We start from the raw sequence: 6,692 nt of genomic DNA, 5'->3' as shown, positions 1-6,692 counted from the left end.
ACCACTGTGATAGGTATCTGTGCTGCCCAGATGAGTCTCCCAGGTCCATGCCAAAACCATGCTTTCCAACAGGAGAGCTCTGGAGTGATCTCCTGGGAGGGTCTGGATCAGCGAGGAGCATCACCACTGCTCGAGGGCACAAGCACAGTGCTCTTAACGTGCCATGAGAAGCAGTCGCAGCCTCAGGACTTCCATGGGGATCTCTGAAGGAAGTTGCAGTTCTAGCCATGCCCCCTCCCCAGTTAGCCTACAGATGTAGACTTGGGATTAGCCTAATCAAACGTGTTCATAAGATGTTTCCCATTAAAAAAAAAAATCTACAGAACATACATACACACAGTACTGGCAGAGACAATTGCTGCCTTACTCATTATTTTCTTGAACTACTGGTGGAGCAAAGAAATCAGCTCTGAGAATTGTTTAGGAAACACGACTGTAGACCATCGAAAATAATAATGTGCTTATTAATGCCTGATAAATTCAACTTAAAGTTCTCATTAACCTTTTCTTGTAGCAGCTTTTTCATTAGTAAGTGATGAAGTGATTGGAAATGGATGAAAAAAGCAGAAGTGGCTACTCAGCTTGCAAAGGGACAGTCAAATGTCCCAGTTACCTCCATGTTTCCAGACATTTTTCAGAAATCAGAAGTCAGCTAGTTAGAAGTACCAGCTGCAATTGTGCCTCCTCTTGCATAAACTCATTCAAAAATTTAAAAATAAACCATTGCAAATTAGTAGAGGGAATATGATTTGTCTTTAAGTCAGTTTAAGTTCACACTTCACACGCTTTAATCAGATTCCAAATCAGTTATTTTATTGTCCCTCTACCATACAAACATGAAGAGAGTGAATGATGTAGCATGTCCATTTATGTCAGTATTATATTAGTTTTCTGTGTTACAGAATCCTGTATTTTCCAAGTTTTTTCTACCTTTTCAAAATAGCTTTTATCTGAAATAGTTTGTGTCAGCCTTCTGCAGTATTTGCTGTGTTCTACAGCACCACATCTTAGGAGGAGTCATGCCATTTTGCAGGATTTACAATACTATATACATCAACCTTCAAAGCATTTCATGAAAAAAAAAAATTGCTTATTTATCATAGTGAGCCCTTAGACTTTCTCTGCTTTTCACCCCAGAAATCTCGGCATTAAAAGAACTCCCCAAAATAGCATGAAAGAATGAAACACTCAATAATACAGAAGAATAATAATTTGTTACTAAAAAGAACCAACAGTAGGGCAACCTAATTGCACTTAAATAGCAATAAATAGATTACTGTATATACTACTAGCTTCCATTACCTGTTTGCCAGATTACTGCATATACAGATTAGCCTTCTGCTGCGGGAAACACACTTTGATTTCAGCCCATGACCTCGTATTTTACCTTTTCACTATAGATTCAGGCCTAGTTCTTTGTTCATCCCCTTAGGTATTTGTACACTATAATTAAATACCATCTCACCTGCTTCTTTTTCACGGCCCAACATGTTGAGGTCTTGGAGCCATTTCTTCAGAAGTCATATTCTCCCATCGCCTAAATTAGTCTTGTTCCCTGGACTCAGTCCAAATCTTCCTTAGGGAACGCACCAAATTACAAACCTCTTGAAAGATTTAGAAGTCCAGCAGGGCTGCACGTGGTGCAATAATTGGGGGAGGCTGCTTTAAAGGATATGGCTGGGCAGGTTAGAGTCAATGGAAGTTCAGCCCGTGGAAAGATTAGAGGATCAAGACCAAACAGTTTGAATGCAGAACATGTCCTAAGACATTAGCATAGATTCAAGCAGTGTGTATTCAGATCCCACATTTAGTGCTACTTTCATTTATGTTTCAGTATTTTAATACCAGGTTGTTCAGACCCTCAGCTGGTGTAGATAGCTATGGTGTGGTGAAGCCCATTGAGTAATTGCATTTTGCACAAACTGGTGTGTAGGTGGAGACATATGAGCACAGGTGCAATGCTGAAGCAAAGGCAGAAGGAGTGCGGTCATGGCCCAGGAGGGCAGAGGGTTGCAGAGGGACTCCTTGTGGCTGCTTGGCTCCCACCCTGGTTGCCTTGGGCTGGGAGCCAGGAAGGTGCCTGGAGCTGCTGGACTTGGCTGGGGACAAGGGGGACCAGAGCTGCGGTGTTGGTACGGTCTGCATCTCTGCATTCAGTGTAAAACTTTGGATGCCTAAATGCAAATAATATATCAAATAAATAAACTGTAAGTGTAGCTTGTCCGGAAAGCAGAAGAAATATTGTGTTTAACCATGTCTGGTTGTTCAGTGACTGCAGCAAGCACAGTGACAGTTACTATGATGTACTGGGTTGTTCTGAATAGTCTCTTAATAATAGCTGTGTGACAACTCGTAAGTGACATTTATCATAAGCAATGCTTGATAGTGTCAACTTTACTACATTAGTACACCCATTTCTCTAGTGTCTAACTCTTTCAGATATCTAGAGAATGATGTCTACCAAAAAAACTAAAACAATTTTTGTACTATTTGTTAGAATCTGACTTTGGCTTTTGTTTTTGATCAAAAATGGCTATATCCTTTTCTGTGTGATAACATAGTCTTAATCCCAATAGGAATATAAAACTTTAAATAAAAAATAAAAGTAGAAAACCAGATCACAGTATTTGCCCATTTATCCCATGTAAATGGGTTTATAAAACAAAGTTATTTTAAAAAAACAATACTCAAAAGCTTTCAGGGAGTGGGTCATGAAGTTCTCAAACGTGTTACTAAAAGGTCTTTCCCATAACAGACGGACCTCTTGCACTAGACAGCATATTTCTAAAAACCATAGAGCTGCATTAGTTATGTATCAACAGAAGGACTATTTCTTAAAATCCTCAAGTGCATAATCTGCTAGTGATCCCTAGAAAATATATATCAAATTCAATATTGCATGTATCAGTCATGCCTCCTTTATGATTCTTCCAAGGATCAGTTATTCTCGCTTAGTCTTATCTGACAAGTATATCCTCAAACTCCTAGAATCACTTTTTTTTCCTATCTTTTATTTCTTTCTGTGTTTTTTATTCTAGCTCCTTCCCTTATATTATAGGTGAGATGAAGAAATATAGTGTAAGCCAATACTTGTAAATACATTTCCATCCAGAATCTACACTGAAACGCTACTGATTTATCTGTGTTCTCTTACATTTAGCAACCAGTTAACTACATTTGATTTTCAAAATGTTAAGGGAAAATGTTCAGGTAATGAAACAGAGTCAAATTAACGGGACTAATGTCAAATGGTTAATGTCTTTGCAAAGTACTAACACATGCATTTTGTTTGTGTCATCCTTCTTTAGTACCAGCACTGGCCTTATTTATATCTTTTAGACAAACACAGAGATAACTGTTGCAGCTGAAGACATGACTGGTAGTCACCATCGGCTGTTTGTCTTACAATAGGACCACAGCTGACAGACTCCACAAATCTCTTGTGAGAAATGGACCCTGTCTGAAAGAGCTTGCAATTTAAACATGCAAAACAAGAGCTTGGAGGAAAAACAGAATCAGACAACTCAAGGTCAAACAGCAGGTATGCGATAAAGTCAGCAATTACATAGATCCAAATCCTTTTCCTGTTTCACTCAAGGACTCCAAGTCTTAGGGTATTCCCACAAGAGTACTAGCAGGTAAGAAAAGTGGTAAATTAAGGCAGCCAAAATAATTATTGCTAAAATCAAATAGAAGATTTCCAGTGATTTAAATGAGTTTGAAACAGGCCTTGAATAAGGTCTCCAAGATTACCTAGCAAATCATTGGCAAATCCAGAAATATAGTTTAGGAAGTCTGGACTCCATAACACCACACTGCTGGTGAACTGGTCTCACTTCCACTTTCGTAACCTTCGTCTTTTGCTGCTCTCTCCAACTTAAATGTAAGAGTCTAAAGGAGAGGGGCACAGTTGTATACTATATTAATATTAAGCTTTCTTCTTCTGATTTTCTAAAATAACATTTTCATTTCTGTTTGCTAAAAAAAAGGCTTTATGATTAAATCATCTATCTTGACAGACAAGAAAACGTATTCTGTTAAAAGATTCCTACAGTGTATGTGCGGACTGTTTAAATAACCTTTTTCCCATCTTCTGTGTAATCAGTGCATTTGAATTCTAACGCAACACATTCATGCTAGAACCTGATTATATCCCAGAGCTAAAATCCTGAGTGGCATCAGTCCATGGTATCTGACGGTATTTGCCAAAAACATGTCAGGACGCCCCTATAGTTCAAATCACCTCATAAATTCTACACTTACACAACATTGGTGACCTCATAGTAAAAGCATGCCTTAATGATCAAGCAAGTGGAAACGTTCAGTAAATACATTGAATGTTTGACATTGTTATCAGTGGGTGTTCCCTGGATCGCTTGTGAAACAATCCCAAGATTAATGCAAGGCCAAGAAATGTCAGCCAGATGAAACCTTTAAAAGTTACTAAAAACATTTAAATAGACAACAGTATTTTTCTATACTTAAATTCAGCAAAATATTTCTTAGAGAAACATAAGCAAAATAAAAAGGTATTTTTGAAGAGTGAGTCATCTTGCTTGTTTTGCTTTCAATCTCCCAGAAGTTTCTGCCCTTAGAAAAAATTAGCAGGAAAAAGTTTGACTCTGAAAAGCATCAGTGCAGTGCAGCCTTTGCAGTGCACTGAAGGACTGGGCTACGTCTGCTGATTTCCATGTCAGTGGAAAGCACTGGCGTGCTATTGCAGTGTAACAGAGGGAGAGAGAAATAAAAACAGAGAAATAAAAACAGTGTTTTTATTTCCCTGTCCTCCCCTTTAGCAACTCTACTGACAATACCGATCGTGCGTCTTTCCAGGCAAAGTATAACATGACATCCTACCTCAGACCTGTGGGGCACCCTCTAAGGCCCATGCTGACAGTGAGGTTTATCCACATGGCTTCAACGGCCTGAGTAGCGCATAAAATAAGAAGCAGTTAATAACTCCATGTCACAACCGCCATGCTTATCATTGCCTTTCCTTTATACCCGTATCAAGAATCAAACCTCAACCCTTTAAACATTATGCGTTCCTGGTTATGCACCTGATTAGCTCACTGAAGTGAATGGGACGACTCAAAGGCTTTAAGTGCATGTACAGAGAACATAGAGGGCAGGGGCTCAGTGTGGAAACTTCACATTAATGTATCTCATGTCAATTGTCTTTAAAAAAGGCCCTTAACTAAGCCCATCAACACCAAGAAGCACAAAACACTGATTTCCTGACCTGCTGGCTGGCACTTGTTCAAAAGCGTTGCCTGGTTGCCTTTGCACTGAAACTATTTCCATCAAATAACTCACGTTCATAAAGTAAAGAACATAAATGGAACACCACAAGTGATAGATTTGTGATGGCCTGAGCTGAAAGGAACTTGCTGCCTAGGATTACAGGTACCTGTATGACCCTACAGGCTGGCTATAATCCTGTTCGAGGTGGTGGTAAAAATGATGGATTGCAATCACATGTATGTGTGCTACATAACTGAGTAATGAGCTGCACTGTACTACATGTTTTGCCTCCAGGAACATCCACTTATGTCATTCTTTGTATTTTTCTTTTTGCAGCAGAACATCATAGTTTGTTAACCAACATTTAAGGTTTGGGGTGGGGTGGGAGGGTATTGTGCTGAAATTTTAGTCTCTGTTACTGTTTAAAATGAAATATTTAAATCAAGATAGTCCAAAGATTCTACAGCCAAAAAAAAAAAAAAGGTAATAACATTCATTAGCACAAATTTCCCATTTTCCCTCCTTAAATCTGGAATCCAAAACCTAGCTATGTCAATGAGAGCGTTCACAAATAAACACGTATAGCAGGAAATGCAATGCAATACACCTCCCAACAGTCCTTGTGTCCTCAACTATATTCTACTTCTTGTGTGACCTTAAGCTAATCTGATGGTCAGACTTTGAATAGTGTCGAAATGCCTAAAAAAACAGATGAGCACGTAACGGGATGCTCCGCATACCAAAATAAATTAAGTTCTATTGCAAATCAAGAACATGACTCATTTATGTAGATAGTATGATCTACATAAGCTCATTTGCAGCTTTAAGCACACAAATACTTTTGCAGATATGGCACCTCATTTCCATTTCCCTTCCCTTTCATTATGAAATGCAGGTGAAAATATCCTTATATCACAAGTGTTCCGTGAAAAACACCAATGTGTGTGATGCATGGCAGAAGCTAGTGACGCTTGCTTGTATACTTCTGGAAAGAGCTTGCAGACCCGAGCGGTGAGGGAAAACTTCCTTAGGAGCAGAGCAGAGTCTGGGCTAAGAAATGAGTGGGCTGATATTTGCACCTATGCTGAACCCCATGGCCCTGAAGAGGATGCTGGTGCAGTTCTCAGGCCTCAGATTTTTTTCTCAGCAGAGGTGAAGCTTATTTTTCTTTCAGTCCCAATTTTTTAGCTAAGGGTTTCACATGGAAAACACCTTACTGGAAATAAGTGATACCAGCCATTATGTGAGAGGTTGTAATGACTCAGTAATGATTTTTAATGGGGGTAAAAGGCTATATTGCAATAAACAGAAAATATGTTTATCCTATTATAGACAATGCCAAGGATAAAATCCTGTGCGACTCCTCCGCACATGCACAAACCAGACACTCGCAGGCCCAGCTGCAGTCTCCATTTCACCAGTTTATCTGATTCTTCTTCAGTGAGTAA

General features: G+C 39.1%; 1 protein-coding gene across 3 annotated transcripts in view; it reads right to left on the bottom strand.

The window, feature by feature from the left end:
* The window catches only part of STARD13 (StAR related lipid transfer domain containing 13), a 328,326-nt gene that overhangs the window by 301,576 nt on the left and 20,058 nt on the right, over window positions 1–6,692 (bottom strand). The window lies entirely within an intron of this gene.

The sequence above is a fragment of the Struthio camelus genome, chromosome 1 (genome assembly GCF_040807025.1).
Source record: "Struthio camelus isolate bStrCam1 chromosome 1, bStrCam1.hap1, whole genome shotgun sequence".
Classification (NCBI taxonomy): Eukaryota; Metazoa; Chordata; class Aves; order Struthioniformes; family Struthionidae; genus Struthio; species Struthio camelus.
The sequence above is the reverse complement of the archived record's forward strand: the minus strand, read 5'-3'. Positions and strand labels throughout refer to the sequence as shown.